This window comes from Mus caroli, unplaced genomic scaffold, assembly GCF_978045245.1.
Source record: "Mus caroli unplaced genomic scaffold, Mus_caroli_1 scaffold_1, whole genome shotgun sequence".
Taxonomy (NCBI): Eukaryota; Metazoa; Chordata; class Mammalia; order Rodentia; family Muridae; genus Mus; species Mus caroli.
Genome location: NW_028227256.1, coordinates 25817825 through 25840309, shown reverse-complemented (window position 1 = coordinate 25840309; position 22485 = coordinate 25817825). Strand labels below are relative to the sequence as shown.

General features: G+C 34.9%; 1 long non-coding RNA gene across 1 annotated transcript in view; it reads left to right on the top strand.

Annotated features, from left to right (window-relative positions):
* Nucleotides 1–22148, top strand: part of LOC110305467 (uncharacterized) — a 57227-nt gene extending 35079 nt beyond the window's left edge. Inside the window, exon 4 of the long non-coding RNA XR_002379162.1 lies at nt 22050–22148. This is a non-coding gene — a long non-coding RNA (uncharacterized LOC110305467). The remainder of the gene's footprint in view (nt 1–22049) is intronic.
* Nucleotides 22149–22485: the final 337 nt, after the last annotated feature.

The window sequence follows — 22485 nt, the reverse complement described above, 5'->3', positions numbered from 1 at the left end:
GCACTCAGGGGAGGCAGAAAACAGTTCATAATGGGGGGATGCTCAGTCCCTGTTATCCTACATGGGAAAGTCTGGGAAGATTGCTGTGGTTACCTCAGGGTGCCCAAGCACCATGCACAAGGAGAAGGAGGAGCCCAGGATGGTAGCAAAACCTTTGACACCCGGGGAGTGATGAGCATTCGGTGGATTGGGAGACACAAGACTTCTTTCTCACTGAGATTTAGGTACTTTTGTCCTTGATGAAGAGGCCCTTGCTCGTCCACACTGCTTTATTTAATGACAAATATGAAGGTGTACATCTTGCTCAGGCTGAACCAGGGATTAAATGCCCTTTGCAAGGAGGAATGCCAAGAAAGTAAAGTTCAGTAAAGCTCAATAGCCAAACATTCAGGGCTGACCTAGAGAGGACATCAACAGGGAGAATCCCAGGGTTTTATGCTACTTGACTTTACTCAGGTAGAGGCTAGGATGGGGCTTAGAATTTCATGAACAAGGTCAGAGAAGGAGGAAACATGCTAACAAGGAAGTATAGAGCTTTGTGTGGAGCTCAGAGGCATCCTGTCATGGTGGACTTCAACATTAGTTAGCAGAGTTTCTCCACACTTATACTTTCATTTATCATTTAAATACAGAATAGAATGAAATGATAAAAGAACAGGTCACCAATCCTAATAATAAAGAAGATATTATAAGAGACGCATAAGGCATTGTAACTTGAAATAAGAATTCCACATTTTTACTGATTTATATACCATAAAAATGGCTGTATGAATAAGACCTGAGTCATGTCAATATCAATAGACACATTAATGCAAAAAGGGGAAAATCTTACGGGGATCCTTAAATAAAGAGTTCTAAGCAACTAATAATTTCAGAAAGAAAGAGAATTAGCCTTTCTTTGAAGAACTTTCAAAATGATTAGGAAATGTAAAATGGTAACCCCTGAAACCATATGAATAAAACAACAAAAATAGATGCAGCAGCATAAATACACATGTGCAAAATGGAAGAGAAAGGGCTATCAATTTCTGAGTTGGTGAGGACATGAAAGGAACTGGAGGGTGGAGCTATGGGAGGAACTCAAGTAAGAAACTGGAAGAAAAAAGCAATGCCAATATATTTTAAATAAATATATCGATGGACATTAAAAATTAAATCCACTTCTTTCCAAAAGGGGCATATTTATATGTAAAAGGACAGTTTTGTAGACATTGCCCAGTAAAGATTTCCAACGTGTCATTTCAGTAGGATAGTAGGAGAAACTATGGGAATACACTTGTGTATTTGTAGAACAAGTTTGTTATGTTCTTATGAAAAGTCCCTGTGTGTAGGCACAGATTTTTTGCAACCTACCTTTAATAAAAGTTCAACTTCTCCTCTAGCCCAGCACCCAGCAGAGGTAGCAGAGTTATTAGGATATGGGCGAAGGGGACCTGTTCAGCAATCGCTCTTTAGTGGGGAGCTCGATCTTCTTGGGCAGCAGTTCAGTCCAGCAAACACAAAACACAACTTAGCAACTGTAAGCCAGTCCTCTAGGCAAGCCAATCCCAGGCATGAAGCTGCAGCTACAGCCCAGTCCTTTCACCAAGCAGACACCAGGGAGCTGTAGTTCAATCCTGAAGAAACCTTGAGGCTTGTCAAACAACCTGAGGCAAAGCTGCAGAAGCAGCAATCTGCCACAGGAACCTTACAAGCAGTTCTTGGTCAAGTTTATCTCAACGGTAGCATTATCATTCATTGATAATGAATTATACTCCACAATACTGTGTTAAGTGAAACAACACATGAGTGTCTTTAGGGAAGAATACTATGGAAGAGCAAACCAAACCAAAGCTCAGTGCCCGTCCCAATGTCTGTGGGGTTATCTCTATACTCCATTGTGAGTCCTTTCACTTGTCTACTCTATCCAAATGTCACTTGTGTCTGCTTCAGGAAAACAGTCTTTCATGTGGCTGTTTTAGCAAGAAATCCTTTCACTGGTGTGCCCCAGCAAAACATCATTTGGCATAACAAACTCTCCTTAAGAACTCGAAGTTTCCATTTCACCCATGTCCTTGTGAGGTCTTATTGCTATAACAACCACAAACAAGAAAACAAAAAGCTCAGAAATGTCTTTTCTTACAAATCTCAAAGCCAGAAATCTGAGCTAAGGATACCAGGTTGCCCCTGGAGCTTTTTGTTGTAAACATTCATGATTTGTTTCTGTCTTTCATTATTTTCACTAAGAGAGAGTTTCAAATCATGAGTATCCATAATTTTTCAAAAAGTAAATGTGCATCAAATTAAATTGACATAAAAGTCCATCTCAAAACTTCAAAACATTCATTGTTTTATTAGCTTAGTTTTTCCCCAAAATTAATAAGTAGAAGGGATCTATGTTTTAAAATTATAATTTAATATTTTGAGATTATAATATAATTACATATTTTCCCTTACCTTTTCTCCCTTCAAATTTATTTCACATACCTGGCCCAGTTCTCTTTCATGTTCATGGCTCCTCCTCCTCCTCCTCCTCCTCAACCTCCTCCTCCTCCTTTTTGTATAATGTATTCCCAAGTGGTATGTGATGTATGTATTCATAAGTATATAATGATTGGTAGAAAAAAATCCTCATTCTTTTTTTTTCTTCCCTCTTAACTTCATTCTTCTCCCTTTAGAACACTGATTCTGGTAGCTTACACTCCCAACTTTATTGTCACATTTAGCTTTAGTTATTCCCATACAGACTTATCTTTAAAAACACTCCCTTGAGCCCTTAAAGTTCAATCACATCAACTTGGTGGTGGTAATGGGATAGTGCAGTAGGTAATAGAATCATGTTTCCAGGGGAATACTATGCAGAATAAAGAGATCAAAATGCAGAGGGATGTTTCTTATCACCGTTCAACACATACAAAAGAGTATAGCCTATGTGTAAAGTAAATTAGAGACTATGGAAAATCACTCCACATTAAATATGGCCTTCATTGTAAAATTCTATTAAATATTTCAAAACATAATCAGTTCAATAAATTATGTCCATTTATATTACAAGTATGTATCAGCATAATTATAACTTATGGAAAATCAACCACAGGAAATTTATACACAGGAAGCAATGACTGGTTTAACAGATGATTCTGAAGTTAGAAAGCAAACCGCAGTATTGACTCAGCAAGTGGGAAATTGATGCATAACAATGCAAGTGTATTATTGAAAATAAAAGGATGTTATGAAGTTTAAGTTAATTAAACTCAAAGAGAAAACAACCGAAAACACTAAGGATATGATCAATGATATTCCTTAAAGAATGGCTGAGTCTGCACTTCTAAAGATTCATTTCCGAACAAAATTCAATAGACCAAGTAACTATACTAATCGTAGGTCAATGGGATTTATAGAAAACCAGTTATAAACGTCAAGAGAAGACTAAGAGGATTTAGGATAGTGCATATAAAATATTTTCATTGAAAGAAGGTGTCCAATTCTATATGATTTTAAAATGGAATGGTGTAGTAATAGATGATTAAAATAACATAGTTTATTTGAAAAAGTCTATAGTGCATTCTTTGAAGCAATGTCAGATGATCAATTCACATAATACAATATGACATTCTTAGAGTGTTTTAATATTAGTAAACCATATGTACAATAATTAGATTCCAGACCCAAGAAATTTGTTCAAGAGTAAAGGCTTTCCTTGTGATTCTGATGGCTTCTGTCCTGAAAGACAGGATTTTGATAGCTTTGGGGATGTTGTGGGGATGGAAAGTGGTATATGACAGAGCAAAGCATCCACATCTTGAGAACAGAAAATGAACTTACGGATCCTCAGTCTCCTTTCAGGGCTCATAGACAAAAAGGAAGGTACATTCACACAGCCCTACATCTTAAAACCTTTTGTCATCACCATATATTTCTTCTTTGATGCCAAACTTGGTGACAGAATGTTCAAAGGGGGAGTGGGAGGGTCTTTGAGGAACATTTAGTACTCATTCCATAGCTGTTAGTGGTTTTGCAAAAAAGTAAACTAATAAAAGTAGTGCACCTAATATGGGACAAACATACTCAAATATAAAGTGAACCTGATTCCACTGTAAGATTCAGACCTGCTATTTTATTTTAATGATATTAGGGCCCTGAACATAAACTGATAGTCATTAATATTCCACCCTAACTTGCCCACTGTCTTCCTCTCATATATGGAAATACTAGAGACTATTTTATCCCAAGGTAATCCTGACTCTAATAATATATTAATATTATAATATTTCAGGCTGTAAGCACTAAAATGTCATCTGATGAATTTTGTGGTTAAGTTTAATTTGCCATATTTTAATCTATTCAATTGCAATGAGTAATTGTGGTACTTCATTTCAAGTCTTTAAAAAGTGGATTTTTCATAATGGATGTCTTAAGGAGTTATCTTACATCATAATTCAAAATTAATATATCTTATTCATTGCTTAATCAAATGGATCATAAATTGATAGGGTAAGTCTTTGGACCTCAGTTTGTGTATAATCACATATATTTTATTTACACATTACTTTTACACACTCTGTATAACATTAAGCACATAGAAAAGAGAGAAGCTCGTAGGCAAAGAAAGCAGCTCAAATGAATTTTGAGTTTGTAGTTTTTAAAGAGACAGAGGGAAGGCATTAAAAGTGTATCTTTCTTGAATAACACAGAAAACATTTCAGACACTTGAAGTTATCTCTAGGCAAGGTCATGCTCATTCTTTTCTACACTGACCCTTACACATACTTAAAATGCACATACACATATGTGTATTGACTCCATAATTATTCTCAGTGGACACATATAATATTGAAATGGAATGTGTGTGGATGACAGTCAAAACTTCTGATTCTACTTTTGCCAATTGATGAAGAAAACAAGTGCTCTGTTATGAACTTTGGAACTCTTGATATTATGATCAACTTCTGCTTGCAAACTACGTAACGTTGGTTCACTAGTGATGTTTCTATTAACCAAATTTATCTTGACAATAAAAACAAATTGCAATCACTATATGTTATATTGTTGACCAGTCAGCATATATGCCATGTATTTGAAATAACAGAATTAACTGAGTTGAGGCAAAGAACATATTACTTTTCTAAAAAGAGACTTCCACCCCGTTTGTCACTTGCATATTTAAAATTTCTCCACACTGTGATTTAGGTTCATGACATTTTCGAAAAACTTCAGAACGAAAAGGCTCTCTCTTCAAATATTTGAGATCTTGTAAGAATCTTTTGGAAAAGTAGTTGTGAAGTTGTTTGTAGCCAATACCTTCTGTTCAATCATAGTACCAGATAATTTAAACAATAGAATGTGAGAGTATAGATTGTGCAATGAACCTATAAATTCCCCTGCAGGATTATTCATACTGGCTGAGGGCAATTAGCTTTAAAATATTAAAGAGCTCACTAAAGGTTATGTTCCTATGGTATGCTACCTTTGCTGAAATTCTTTTTGCATACAAACTCAAATCATGGAATTAGGTAAAATTAACTACTACCTGTAATTTATGGAATGAAATAAAGCTATTATCGGTGAAAACTAAAATAAATATCTGCTCTCCATCACTAACACTGTACACATGTTTTTTTAAAACAATGCACACACACCTTCACAATTTTGCAGCAAATTTTTTACATAATTTTGACAAGACATTTGCCACTATGAGACAGAGGAAGTAAAAGTTCCTCTGTGTATCTAACAATCTGCCAATGTATTTTGTTATCTGTTTTCCAACTAATTTTTGTTATCTGTTTTCCAACTAGATTTAGGGTTTGAGTTTCAGATTGAAACCAGCGTCTGATGCTTGCAATTTATGTTCATAGTGAACAATATAGCTTTCCCTTATCACCTATAATTTAATATCAGTAATAACAGCTTCCAGAACCATTACTCATATACTAACAATGTTAACATACTGCATTATCTCAATTAAGTATTGCAATAGGTAGCATATTTAATTATTGATCACATTCTGCATTGTAAATGTTAGAGTTCAATTTTAATCAAATATGCATAGGTGATCCACAAAAACAAATTGAATTCAGAGTCTCTCCCTGAACCTGACTTTTATTCTTCACTACCTTACTATCTTTTTCATTCTCTTTTATCTTTAGCTCTATAAAGGAACAAAAAGCAGATTAACCTTCTGCAGATATCACCTGGATGTTCAAGTCCATTTCAGTTTAGCATTTTCTTAGATGTCCCAAGTCCCTGGGAGAATAGGACTGAAAGAAATTTTAAACTCTAAAAAGCAGAGAAGGTCTCTTACATGGGCCACATAATTTAGTTACACTTGCCAGTGGACGAATGAGCACCATTTTTCTTTATAGACAGTGTTTCCAAAGGAATAAATAGAGTCTTAGCTGCAGTGTTGCATTTAAATAACTAGAATAATAAAACAAAGTAAGCATGAGTCAGCATTCACCTTCATAGGAGCTTCTACTATCTGAGAACTAGTTTACTTGAATTGAGGAGTCCCATTATTACCGATTCTCTCACATTCTAAAATCAATAATGGTTAACCATGTGGTGGTGGTTGCTCATGCCTTTAATCCCAATACTTGGAGGCAAAAGCAGATAGATCTCTGAGGTTAGAGCCAGCCTTGTCTACAGAATGAGTTCCGGGACAGCCAGGGAAACACATAGAAATCTGTCTCTAAAATAGATAGATAGATAGATAGATAGATAGATAGATAGATAGATAGATAGATAGATAGCTGTAGATAAACTTGGAGCATTTTAACTGCTGTAATACATTTTGAGAATGTAATATATTCTCAAAGTAAGTTCATGTAATGTTCACTGTGGTTTGAAACAGACATGAAAAATATCCTTGATTTTATGCAATTGAATTGCTGATTTTTAAAAATACAAATAAGTTTCTATTCACCTCCAAACAATAATTTATATGGTTTTATGTTTTATATGGATATTTTAACAGATTTAGATTACTTGAACATGTTACATAGAGTAAATGTATAATTTCCAAAGTACAAAACGGAAATGAGGATGGAATCTTATTAATCTCGGGAAATATAAAATAAAAGAATTATATTTCAGTCAGTTGTGCCAACCAGAGAAAGGCCAATGGGTCAGGAACTTATGTTGGAAGAGACCAACATAAGTATTAAACAAATATTTATTTAGCAATAAGTAAATTCATTTCTAAACTCAGATGAATATGAAAGTATTCAGGGCTATTTGGTATTCACATCTAGCAGACAAAAACAATTTAAGTGTATAAAAACCACTATAATGCACAACACAGTACCAAACACTCAAATATTATCTAGATAAAAATAGAAATTATCTCAAATGACAGATAGAGAAGAAAATATGCTTTGCTGTATGTTTGTGAGAAAGACAGATTCCTTAGAATTAAATTTCATCAATAATAAAAATAATCTAATAGTAGTAATGAGAAGAAGATATACAATGAAAACATTATCTAAAATGACTTTTCTCTGTGATTCTTTCATATTCTTTTTTTATTTTTTGATGAGTTGTTTTTTAAACAAGTCCTTGACAGCCAAGATGTTATTATATCCTAATACCTAGTTTTTAGACTCATGCTATTCCTGAGTAAGCCTCTAGGATGCTAGGATTGAGGACATGTGCCAAAAGAATGAATGATTGTCATGTCTTTTAAATACAAATAAATAAAAAATAGCTCCTATATTTTATATTAAGAATGAAATATGTATATGTATTTACTAAGAATATACATATATATATATATATATATATATATATATATAATTTATTTGCCTCTCTGTGTTCTTTAATACACAGATTTTTTCATTTTCAATTAAAATCCAGTTTAGTCAAAATATTTTCTATCTCTTCTTTCTCTTGAGTATACCAATATGGCATATTTAAGCATAGAAATAAGGTGAATCACTATTCAAGTTTTTTTCCAGGTTTTATTAACTAACTAATTTATTTATTTATTTATTTATTTATTTTTACAGTACAGATTTTATCATCCTTCTGGCTTACCCTCTATTCCACATCATAGCTTCTCCCACCATCTCTACTAAGGATGTCTCCAACCCTACCACCACCACCACCTCAGAAATCTGGAAATAAATTTACCTGAAAACCTAGCTATACCACTCTTGGGAATATACCCAAAAGATGCCCCATTATGCCATAGGGACACGTGTTCCACTATGTTCATAGCAGCTTTGTTTGTGATAGCCAGAAGTTAGATAAAACCCAGATGTACCACAACAGAAAAGTGGATACAGAAAATATGTTTCAGTTACACAATGGAATATTACTCAGCTCTTAAGAATGAGGACATTCTGTGTTTTGCAGGCAAATGGATGAAACCCCAACATTGTTCAGTTTTCAAGTCTAAAAAATTTTAAATAATTTCTTTCATCTGAAAAATGAAAAACAAGTACTGATTTTTCATGAAGTATATAAGGCAAAGTCTTTTTTTTGTCTTTTTATGAGATATTTTCTTCATTTACATTTCAAATGTTATCACCTTTCCTGTTTTCCCCTCTGAATACCCCCTATCTTCTCTCCCTCCCCCTGTTCACCAACCCACCCACTCCTGCTTCCTGGTTCTGGCATTCCCCTACACTGGGGCATAGAGCTTTCACAGGACCAAGGGCCTCTCCTCCTCCCACAGGGTACCCTGGCTACCCCAACAAACTAGAAAAGGCAATGTCTTACTTTCAAAATTCAAGAGTGCCAAATGAAATGTCTAACAGTAGTACATGTGGATAAGCACACCTGACACATGGTCATTACAGTATTTGCCAAGTCCTTGGACTTTTGATATGAATACTATAATCATTAATCTTTACTAAAGCACAACCACTTGTTTTAACAGCTGAACAAAAGAAGAATGGCTAAAAGGCTACACAACTTGCTTCAGTAGCCCTTCTAGCAAAAACAATTTAAGTTGACAAACCTAAAAATGTGAGTAGGTCTAATCACACGCATAAAATATGTCTGATAAAAGTTTAATTCTCTTTATGTTTAAAAACACAATAATATAAAAAACCCCAAATATATAAAAAAAACGTTGTACAAAAAGAATAGTTATACAGTAACATTTCGGTTAGGCTTGTTACTTTACTTTTTGATGCAGAAAAAAGTGAACAACAAAAGAAAAATTTTAACATCAGTAAAAATATCAACATCCAAAAATTATGGGTATGTTGCATGATTGTATTATCTCTGCAATGAATGAGAAACCACTCCATGAAGAGAGCATTTTAGAAAACTAACTTGAATGGTCAGTGTTCTATAACTCATATCAGATGGAAAATACTCTTAGTTTATTAACTCTCTTTTTAAATTTTTTTATTGGAAATTTTATTTTTTTACATTTCAACAGTTTTCCCTTTCTCTGTGTCACCTCCAAAAATCCCCCATCCTATGCCTCCTCCCCCTACTTCTATTAGGGTGGTTCCCCACAGCCCTGCAAACTCCCACCTTACCACCCTAGTATATGCTACACTGGGGTATCAAGCCTTAGCAGGACCAAGGGCATCCAGTCTCATTGATGCCAGATGAGGCCATCTTCTACTATATATGCAGCTGGAGCCAAAGGTCCTCTGGTTGGTGGTTAGTCCCTGGGAGCTCTGGGGACAGGGGGCGGTGTTGAGGGGGGAAGCGGTTTGGTTGGTGATATTATTGATCTTCCTTTAGGGTTGCAAACCAGTTCAGCTCCTTCAGTTCTTTTTCTAATTCCTCCATTGGAGTCCCTGTGCTCAGTCCAATGGTTGGCTGGGAACATCTGCCTCTGTATTTGTCAGTCTCTGGCTGAACCTCTCAGGAGACAGCTTTATCGGGCTCTTGTCAACAAGCCCTTCTTGGCATCTGCAATAGTGTCTGGGTTTGATGTCATTATATGGGATGGATCCTCAGGTGGGGCAGTCTTTGGATGGCCTTTCCTTCATTCTCTGCTCCACAGTTTGTATCCATATTTCGTTTAGACAAGAGCAATTCTGGGTAAATATTTTAAGATGAGTAAGTGGTCCCATCCCCCAACCAGGGGCTTTGCCTAACTTCTGTGTATGGTCTCTGCAAGTTTTTCTTCTTCTTTGTTTGGCATTTCAGGTAATCTCATCCATGTTGGGTCCTGGGAACCTCTTACTTTCCTGGCATCTGGGACTTACTGGAGGCTACCACCAGTTCACCATTTCACATTGATACACAACTCTGTTCAAATTTCTGACCCTCTGTAGATCATTCCTGTCTCCTAGCATACCTGATCCTGACCTCCTTTCGCTCCTCCCTCTCCTCTCCTCCTCCCAAGTTGTCCCCATCCTGAACCTCCTGAGACTATTTTGTTCCCTCTTCTAAGAAGGAGTGAAATATTCACTTTGGTGTTCCTTCTTCTTGAGCTTCATATGGTCTGTGAATTGAATCTTGGTATTCTGAACATTTGGGCCAATATCCACTTATCAGTGAGTTTATACCATGTGTGTTCTTTTGTGACGGGGTTACTTCACTCAGGACATTTTCAAGTCCCATCCATTTGCCTAAGAATCTCATGAAGTCATTATTTTTAATACCTGAGTAGTACACCATTGTGTAAATGCATTTTCTGTATCCATTCCTCTGTTGAAGGGCATCTGAGTTCTTTCCAGCTTCAGGCTATTATAAATAAGGCTTCTATGAACATAGTGGAACATGTGCAATTATTATGTGTTAGAGCATATTCTGGATATATACCCAGGAGTGGTATTATTGGGTCCTTAGGTAACACTATGTCCAATTTTCTAAGGAACCACCAGACGGATTTCCAGACTAGTTTACTAGCTTTTAATCCCACCAGCAATGGAGGAGTGTTTCTCTTTCTCCACATCCTTGCCAGCATCAGCTGTCACCAGAGGTTTTGATCTTTAGCCATTCTGAGTGGTGTGAGGTGGAATGTCAGGGTTGCTTTGATTTACATTTCCTTGATGACTAAGGATGCTGAACATTTCTTTAGGTGCTTCTCGGCCATTTGGTATTCCTCAGTTGAGAATTCTTTGTTTAGCCTATACCCCATTCTTAATAGGGTTATTTGGTTCTACTGCATTTTATCTTCTTGAGGTCTTTGAATATATTGGATATTAGGCCTCTATCGGATGTGAGATTGGTAAAGATTTTTTTCCCAGTGTTGGTTTCAGTTCTGTCCTATTGACAGTGTCCTTTGCCTTACAAAAAAGCTTTGCAATTTTATGAGGTCCCATTTGTCTATTGTTGATCTTACAGTATAAGCAATTTATGTTCTGTTCAGGAAATTTCCCCCTGTGCCCATGTCATCAAACCTCTTCCCCACTTTCTCTTCTATTAGTTTCCATATATCTGGTTTTATGTAGAGATCCTTGATTCATTTGGACTTGAGCTTGGTACAAGGAAATAAGAATGGATCACTTTGCATTCTTGTATATGCTGACCTCTGGTTGAACCAGTACCATTTGTTGAAAATGCTGTCTTTTTCCACCGGATGGTTTTAGCTCCTTTGTCAAAGATCAAGTGACCAAAGGTATGTGGTTTCGTTTCTGGGTCTTCAATTTTATTTCATTGATCTACTTGCCTTTTTCTATAACAATACCTTGCAATTTTTATGAGTATTGCTTTGTAATACAGCTTGAGACCAGGAATGCTAATTCACCCAGAAGTTCTTTTATTGCTGAGAATAGTTTTTGCTACCCTTCTTTGTTTGTTTGTTTGTTTATTATTCCAAATGAGTTTTTTTTAACTTTTGAAACAAGGTAACAAATTTAATAATTACTCAACATAAATTTTTCTCTTGGGAAAATATTCTTGTAGGAGAAAATATTAAGACTTATTAAAAAATTCAGTGTTGTGTTGAATATGTATAATTTGTTAAGTTTCCAGGCTCTTTTTCCACAGTTCCAATATTTCTTGACTCTTCAGGATGATTTAATTGGAAAGGCATATTAGAGTGGGCATTTGGCTATATCAAGGCCTACAGTCCACCCTAATCAAAATAGCTTCTATTATGATTACACTTACTGGTTCTTGAAGATTATGTTGGCTAAAGAGATGTGTTTGAGAACAAAAGGTAGAATAATTAAAATGAGTGTAATACATACCCTGCTGTGATAATGCTCTACGATAATTTCAAATAAGAATGAAAGGCCAATCTCGAATACTACTCAGTAAGTTATGTAGTTTAAATTACAAATGAAAAAAATTATCTAAAATGGCATGAGCAGTATAACCAAGGAGGAATTAAGAGAAGTAGCTTTGTTAGAAATATATTTCATTGAGTAGCAAAATACTTATTAGCTTAAAACATGTGAATAAGTAATTCACAGAAAAAATATGTTGATTATATCTCCTTTAAAAAACAATTCAACATAAAACTTTAGCATGGTTTTGACAGAAGAGAGTTACTGTTAGGGGAATCATTGACAATAAAAAGATGAGCCACTAAGCTTATTTACTATATAGGTACATCTAAAGCGAGAGGAATTCTAAATTTCCAGTTTTTTCCTTAAGTAGCATAGGCATATTTATTTAAAAATTATATATATATGCTCCTATTAAACTGCCATGTTTCACACTGTTATAGTCAACCACTTAAGCAACAAATATGTAGGCTAATTTTAACCAGAGTGGGAAATCCAACAGATACATAGATCCTAATAATATGGCTCTTGTTGATTACAAAGAATACCTTTCTAACAGAATGATAGCATTGGTACTATGAGTCACAAGCTACACATTAAAACACCTAATATAAAATTTCATTCAAATGTTAAATTATAATATTTTAAACTCACACATCTAAATATAATTTAAAAGGCCTAGTTGTATATTTTGTGTCAAATATAGATAGCTCATTATATTTGTCATTTAATTAATAAAGACTAGAAACCAGAATATCAAGGTTTGTGATTCCACATCTCTCACTATTAAAGCTAAAGATGGGAGAGTGGTAATGACTTAATAATTGTCTTTGTTTGAGGTTTAGCTGGCTGTATAGATTTCACCGGAGAAAAGTTAGAGAAAATGATGTGAAGGTCACTGCGAAAGTGGCATTAAGGGAAGTAATTTCTTTGGGGTAATGACTAACTTCTGATATCTATGATCTAGTGAGGAATTAAATATATAAAATTCAATGATGAAACTTTTGGCAGCACAACACTGGACATATACTGAAGATCCTGTATTGATGCAGATTTTGTTTATTTTTTTCAATATGGCATACCTTCGATCAATTCACTGAACAATTTTACTGATATTTTTCATCTGTGAATCACTGGCAGTGGGACAAATAGTAAATAATATAAAACTCAACACAACTAACATAAGAAAAAGTTGTCACGTAGACCTCTGGATAGTTCCAGATTGAGCCTGCTTTTTCTGAGCATCTGCTAAGCCTCTCAAGGTGGTGGATATATGTAGGAGAATATATATTTATAACAAATTGACACCAAACACACCTACCTGCCTAGTTTTTTGCAGACTTTTTTGTTTTGTTTTTGTTTCTGTTTCTGTTGTTTCTGTTTCTGTTTTTGTTTTTGTTTTTTCAAGATAGGGTTTCTCTGTATAGCCCTGGCTGTCCTGGAACTCACTTTGTAGATCAGTCTGGCCTCGAACTCAGAAATCTGCCTGTCTCTGCCTCCCAAGATTAAAGGCGTGCACAACCACCGCCAGGCTTCTTCCTTCAGTCCATATTGTATCTTGACATTAAATATGTATGACTCAACACAGTATTGTTCCTAAACAAATCAACTATCTATAAGATAAGAACACTTCTATCGTCAAAGAATAAGTATTCCTATAGTTTTGACAAAGCACAGAGCCCCTCCAAAAAGGTCAGGAAACTACATTGAAGCATTGTATGAAAAGATATGAATGGTATGCATGATAGTAGTATTCAATAGATTCACCGACTCCTAAACAAACTATAGACAATGTCAAAATGCTATTAGTGGGAGTTCTTTGTGTTTTCTGAGACAGGCCCTTGCTACGTAGCCACAGCTCCTTTGTAATTGGTTTTGTTTACCAGGTGAGTCACATGTTTGCAGAGATTCCCCTACCTCTGAATCTCATGATCTGGCATGATGGGTATGTGCCAACACCCAAAATGGGGAAGGACTTTATAGAACTATGATTTGTTAATGATGACTATACACTATGTTTTCCTTTGAAGTTAGCATATATGATCTTGGTGGCAAAACATGGTATATTTATATGCTAAAAATATCTAAGCCAACTTTTATTCAAACATGTAAATCTACCACTAAATGCAATCATCCTTTTTTTTTAATTAGGTAGTTTCTTCATTTACATTTCCAATGCTACCCCAAAAGTCCCCCAAACCCTCCCCCCACTCCATTTCCCCCCACTCCCACTTCTTGGCCCTGGTGTTCCCCTGTACTGGGGCATATAAAGTTTGCAAGACCAATAGGCCTCTATTTCCAATAATGGCCGACTAGGCCATCTTCTGAAACATATGCAGCTAGAGACACAATCTCTGGGGGTACTGGTTAGTTCATATTGTTGTTCCTCCTATAGGGTTGCAGACCCCTTTAGCTCCTTGGGTACTTTCTCTAGCTCCTCCATTGGGGGCCCTGTGATCCATTCAATAGCTGATTGTGAGCATCCACTTCTGTGTTTGCTAGGCCCTGGCATAGCCTCAGAAGAAACAGCTATAACAGGGTCCTTTCAACAAAATCTTGCTAGTGTATGCAACTTTGTCTCTGTAACTCCTTCCATGGGTGTTTTGTACCCAATTCTAAGAAGGAGCAAAGTATCAATACTTTTGTCTTCATTCTTCTTGAGTTTTATGTGTTTTGCAAATTGTATCTTGTATCTTGGGTTTTCTAAATTTCTGGGCTAATATCCACTTCTCAGTGAGTACATATCATGTGAGTTCTTTTGTGATTGGGTTACCTCACTCAGGATGATGCCCTCCAGGTCCATCCATTTGCCTAGGAATTTCATAAATTCATTCTTTTTAATAGCTGAGTAGTACTCCATTGTGTAAATGTACCACCTTTTCTGTATTCATTCCTCTGTTGAGGGGCATCTGGGCAATCATCCTTTTCTAAAAGCTCTGAATGTCTTTGTATTATGTCAGGTTAAATTCATTTTATCCTTGGTTATGCTGATACTATTTAGATGGTGCAGTGATTTGAATATGCTTGACCCATAAGGAGTGGCTGGGAGGTGTTGGTAGGTGTTGCCTTGGAGGATGAGTATGTCACTGTGAAAGTGAATATTTATGCTCCACCCAATATGGAAGAGTCAAGCTTATCATGTTTGCTTTCATAACAAGATGCAGAACTTTCAGGTCCTCCAGTGCCTTACTGTATACTGCCATGTTCTCACCTTGATGATAATGGACTGAACCTCTGAACCTATAAGCTAGACCCAAAAAATGTTGTCCTTTTTAAGACTTAACACCAATCACACCTACCTGCCTAATGTTTTTCAGATTACTTTTAAGATATTTTGAAGTATTCCTTCTGTCCACATTGTATGTTAACATTAAACATGTTTAACTAAATGTAGCATAGACCAAAAAAAAAAAAAAAAAAAAAAAAGCCGGGCGTGGTGGCGCACGCCTTTAATCCCAGCACTCGGGAGGCAGAGGCAGGCGGATTTCTGAGTTCGAGGCCAGCCTGGTCTACAAAGTGAGTGCCAGGACAGCCAGGGCTACACAGAGAAACCCTGTCTCGAAAAACCAAAAAATAAATAAATAAATAAATAAATAAATAAATAAATAAATGTAGCATAGTCATATATATGGTGTATTGGTTTGCCTTAGTTATGGTGTCTTTTCACAGTAATGGAAACCTAACTGAGACAGATGACTAGGAATGAGAGTATATTTTTATTGTTCCCCATTCCTTAAGGCATTCCAGATAAATTTATTCAATTGAGTCATCCCTGCTTTGAAACTATTACCTCTGTGTCCACATCTTAAGCAAGGATTCATAGGTACATTGTACTGTCTTTCAAACTGCACCAGGCATGCTGGTCCCTGTCACACAAAGTATATTGGCCACAGTAGTGATTTTGTTCCTCACCTGTGCCCTGCTGTAGTCTGTTTTCAATTCTCCATTGCATAGCCATTTGCTTGTATGCTGTGATTCCTTTTGCTATTTCATTACTGCCTTGCAATCCCATTCTTAATTTCAATGTCAATATTTCTTTTTTGCATACACACAAGTTCATGCACACACACACACACACACACACAAACACACATACATGATTATAGGAAATAGGAGATGGAAATAGATTTTTACTTTCATTTGTAATTTTACTTTGCACTTCATGAAATTATTATATATGTATCTATTCATGTATTCTTTGTAACCTTCACTTTATGTATGTAAAATATGTATTACATGTATACATACACATGTGTGTGTGCATGTGTGTGTGTGTTTATGTCAGTATATGTATCTGTATGTCTTTGATTCTTTCTTCCCCTCTTATTCTTTTTTGTCTTTCTTCTGGCCTTCTCTCTGAGTCTTCGTCTTCTATATTGTCCACTATTTTAATCACAAAGGGCATTTCAACTATGTCTATCATTAGCAGCTGATAGATTGAGTCATGAATATCATAATTCTAAAGCCTTAAGAGGTTCCAAATAATTTTCAAGTGTCAGATCAAATATATTATGTCCTAAAATTTTATTTCATGAAATTTGGGGTTCCTTCTCATTCATCATGCAAGTCTCCACCATTAAGGTTTGCTTGTGTTATTACATATCGATTCATTATTTATTAAGAAAGTGTTTTGTCATGAATCCTTACATAGTTTGGTACTTGGAGTGTGATTTAGGTTGCCTTCAAACTCACAGCCATCCTCCTGCCTGACTCTTACAAGCACTGGATTACACCCCTCTGCCACCATTTCCAGCTGAGAGCATTTACTTTTCTATGTGTATGCCCTGTGGAGTTCTGGGTCATTGTAAGTTTTGTCAGTTGCCTAAATGTTTGTCTTATAGATATGCATTTATAAAAGTGCTATTTCATTTGAATGCTTCAAAAACAAAGCTTGTGATTCATGCCTAGAGAATGAAAATGCATTCACCCAATAAGCACAAACACACACTTAGGTATATTCTGAATAACTTTCTGAATCATCCTCTGTCTGCAGGCACCAGAGACTGCTCTTGCGTGGTCATTTCCTGCTTAGACTTCGCTAATCAAACCACAATTATTTCTCAGGAAGAATCTGATGTTAGTCATTACTTTGGCTGCATCCTGTAATCCTTTCATAGCTGTCCTCACTATTTATGCCATAGATTGCTAGAACAGCCTGCCCTAATAAGTTTCTCAACCATGTTCTGCTGGTTAATCAATGTGGACACAATGGTTTCATAAACAAACAAGCAAAATTAATATTCGATGGTTTTATTGTTACCACCTAATCAAGTAGTTTTTTTTTTGTCAGTAGTATTTCAAATCACTTTCAGTGTTTTAAATTATTTGTAAAGTGTTGTAATATGGGAAAATATATTGTGTTACTTATGTAAATGTATAAATGTTTTCTATCCATTAAAACATACTCAGATTTTGTTAACCTAAAGAAGATCTATTTCAGATTAAGTTTTGTCATTAGTTTGGATTAGCACCTCACCCATTATTCTATGTTCCATAATGCCTTCGTTATTAGCTTATAAGTCAATATTTACTTTCATATATGAAAAACACATAATAATTTTTCACCGATGCCCAGAAAATTATGTATGTATGTATGCATGTATGTATGTATGTATCTATCTTCCTTAATATAGAGGAAACTAAAAAGTGTAAAGTCATTGTCTAAACTATATCTTACAAATATATTTGCAAATATACTATTTATATTTCAAAGCAAAGAAACACTTTCTCCTAAGATATAATTATATACCTCAATTCCATGTTAGGTTATATATAAATGCTATGTTACTAATAATTGTGTGTGTGTAAAAATAACTTTAGATACTTTTACATGTGCATATAATGGATTTCAATCTTATACAACCTAATATCTTCATTTATCTCCCCACTAAATCTTTTCTCTTCCCAACACCCTTCCTATAGTTGTAACTTTTTTTTTTTTTTTTTTTTTTTTTTTTTTTTTTTTTTTGTGAACCACTGCTTTTATATAGGGCTGTTTTCAAGAACATAGCTGGGTTTATTTCCTGGCACATCAGCTGTATAGCAGTGGTCACAACATAGGAGACAATGACTCAACCACAATGGGAAATAATTAAGAAATCCATAACAAGAGATGTGATCATCTGAGTCCCTCATATAAAATCATTTCTTTAGTAATTTAATGTTATAAGAAAAAACATATATCTTACAACTATAAATAAAACATACTGAAGTGGGCTACTTACATGCTGAAATTTCTCTTTAGCTGTTTATGCTCTCACATGCGTTTAATCAGCACCCAAGAGGCTGAGGCAGGGAGATATACATAATGTTAAGGGATGAAAACAGCTTTAACTCCATAGTGAGTTACATTTAACAGATATCCTGAATATCAGTGATATTATGATCCAGAACAGAAGCAAAATTACAGTTACAAAGTAGCAACAGCAAAAATAATGTTATGGTTGGGGGTCATCAGTCGATGAGGAACTATATTATAGGACCACAGCATTATGAAGTTAACAGCCACTTTTGTGGATAATGGTATTACATTGAAGGTTAGTGGTCTGTAGAAGTTCTACCTGCTCTTTTTGCATATAAACTTTGATGTACAGTGATGAAGTGGGTCCTGAAAATGGTTCTGACTAAATGGTACCTAAGATGAATCTGAAAATGAGCATGAACTGCAGGCACAGCAAACAAGAGTGCATCACAGTCACAAAGCAATATGTTGCAGATGGTGCATCCTCTATCAAGCTCCAGCAGACTCCCCTGATGCTAATAATGAACATCAATACGCCAGCCTGGCATCCTGTGTTGTAGTTTCACCCAGATAAACTTACCCTCCCCGGATGTATATAATAACAAATCATCTAGAAACCTGTTTCTCTCCCTTCAATTCTATCACGTATTTTCCTCACTTACACAACTATAATTACATAATATTTTGTGTGTTCATTCTTATCAAGCCTATTTCCTGAATCTACACTGCAGGTATAGTTTACTCTTAACATACCATAATCTTGATATTGAAAGCCAGGATGACTTGTCACCTTTTTATGATGATAATCATCTATCTCAATCAGTTTATAAATTTCTGACTTGTTACTATTATGCTTCCTATTAGAAAAGCTTCATTAGTTTCCCTTTTTTCCCTTTCTTTCTTTCTTTTTTTTTTTTTTAGATATTTTGTTTATTCCATAAAATAGGTCAAGAGCAGAAAATGAAAACCTGCTTGACTTCACAATCCAACTTCTAGTTCTCTTCACATTTATCCTCGTTATATGTCTATCTTTCCCTTCTTTCTGGTTGCTTCACTATGTTGTTGTCTATCTTAGAAAGTAGGCAAAGATAGATAAACTCTTCTATAAGTTTTCCTTTTTAAAATATATTTTAAAAGTTCAAACAAGAAAACAATGGTAGTATATTTTAACTCTAACCATATTTTGAGAATTTTCATGGTGACCTGAAGCTCAGGATACTTTGTAATTGTTTCTTGGATTTTATCATTTTATATAATAGTATAAACTACTTAAATGCCTTTTGAAAACCATGAGTCTTGATATTAAATTATTTAGAAGTCATGGAGCCATACCCATGGATAACTTGGGAACTTTCCACATAAATGTTTTCTTGGATCTCATACTGTAAATTGGGGGAAAAAGTATAATGTTATGATATCAAGACCAGAAATCTTAGTAATTTCTATGCATTTCTTTATGAATTCATCAGTGTGAAATGCTATAAACTCTCCTGTAAGGCTGCATGTAATTCTTTGATTCCCCAAGTCTGCATTCAATTTTGCTTGTTTTTCCAGAAACACTAGTACCATATTTAGAGTACATTTTGTGCTCTCTCTCTCGTGCTGTGTTCTTTAATAATAAGAAATGAGTCTAGTAGATGCTTTTGATGGATGTTAATTCTATCCAGGAGACACGGTTAACCTTTATTTCACTGTGAACCTATGGAATACTTGAGAACTAATATCGACTAATAGCTGAAAATGACTTGTTCCACAAAATAAAAATAGAATGGTGTGTTAATCTTTTTTGAAATGTAAGTTTGTAAAATTGCAGATGCTTCACAATATGAACATGTGGTTAAATGTCAAGTGTGAGACTTTTTTTTTCCCTTTCTTGACCAATTAGTAACCACATGCCAATGTTGAAGCAAACAGCACAGAATAAAATGGAGCTTTCAAACTTCAATGTATAGAAATAACAAACCATGTAATCACTTTGAAAAGCTGTTAATTAAACACCAACACCTGTTTATGTGCTGGCTTTGTGTTGTTTTTTGTTCCATAGGGGTATATATAATCTTGATATGAAGGAAAAATAATAGCTCTGTTGTTACACCATAAGTGAAAAAAACATGACAGAAACTTCTTCATACCAATTGGTCTGAGTCAGTAGCTGTGTGGGTGCATCATTTTGGTGTCAAAATAGATGTACTACGAAGTATTTAATTACATCTTTCTTATGGAAATTGGGTATTAAAACAATCTTGCTAGTGTTTTGTTTATTTCCATTCCTTTGAAAAGGTGAAATTAACTAGAAAGTCTCTAATTTAAAAAGATTCATACACAATTATTTCTACTAATTTAAAATAACAAAAGCACTACTACAGTTTGCAAAGCTCTTAAAACTAGTGTTTTACCTTAAATACACTAAGTATTTTAATTCTGTCAATGTATAGTATGGAGTAGAAGAGAAACACCGTACATATGAAATCTATACAATAAAATAGAGTATAAGTTAAAATACATGTTCTCAGGATATTTTCCTACTAAATTTGGATATTTTTGCTAATAATCACTGTTGAGTCACATAATTCATCAGAGTCCATATATATTAAATCTATGCTATGCAAAATAATTTGCTTATCATTAACATATTCATTAAGGTTCTAACATGCATCAGATACATAGAGGTAATAGAAAATATTCAACATTTCTGGCATTATTATTTCACGTTTATGCCTAGAAAAACTGATAAAGGCAAAACATCAATCATGAAGTGATGTCCATATTTAGTCCATTAGCTGGTCACCATGTAGCTAAGGGGTCAAACACTGGCTGTGATGGTCTCATTGCACATGAAGATGTGGCACAGATTAACTGCAGAGACACTGTAGGCAAATACCAAATACAATAACTGTATATCTGACAATTTTGTCAAGGACAATACTCTTTTATACCCTGATATTTTCTCTATGTTGCCTTTGTTCCACTCAGAAAATCAGAACATTTAAATCAAAAGCTATCAGAAAACACTAAGTCGTTTTATAATGGCAGCAGTGAAGATCAAGAGCTGTCCAAAGATGGACATGATTTGATTGAAAAATTTGACCAACTATATAGGATGTATGTAATGGGCACCCATCCAACGAGAGACTACTGAGTAATGTTTGCCATTTAGAAATATTGTCCTGATTATTTCTCTATTGCTTTGGTAAGATACCAGGACTTATGAAAATTATAGAAGGATGTATTTATTTGATGTTTACAGGTTATAGAGGGTTAGATTTCATGAGGGTAGAGTAGAAGTAGCAGGAGGTATACAGGTAAAGCAGCAGCCTAGAGAGCCCACATCTTCAACAGCACGCAGGAAACAGGATCTACCTTAAAATATCTAGAGTCTATTGAAATCCAAAGCCTACCTCCTGAATCTCCTCTAACAACAACACAATCCTCTAATCCCCCTCATCCATACTCCAACTCCTAGGAACCAAGCACTCAAACATATAGGAGACTGTGGGCATCATTCACATTTAAATTGGCACAGCTCAACAACAAAATGCTGTCCTACTCTCTCTTTTAGAACTTTGGGATCTTTGTTAAAAGTACATGAGCTCAATCAGATGCCTACTATTTAGGGTTTTATGAATGGCGGCATTCAACCAGAGTGTGAACCACAGAGAAAAATAATATCCATTCTATCTCTGCAGAATAATAAATGATTCAAAGATCAGTGACATTCAGCCTCTATTCGAAACAAATGGCAGTCTTTGAACCAATAGGACACTAAGAAGAAGATTCAAGTTTCAACACCAGGCAAGCAAGAGTACAATTTTCTTTAAAAATTACCGTACAGTAACTTAATGTGAATAATTATTTTCGTGTTGCCACCTATTAATATGCTTTCCAAACATATTTTACGTGAGAAGGAAATTGCTGCAAAATGACAGTAAAGTAGGTTTTATGAGTTAACATGGAAAAATATTTAAAATTATCACACTGAAGTCTGCACTGTTGATTTAGTTCACCCAATGATTTAATTTTCTCTATTTCTGGTGAACCTCGAGGTTTTTTCATAGCTTTATTGAGCATTGTTAAAAATTTCCAAGTAAGACATAAATATTTTTGCTAATTTGTTTATTTCAA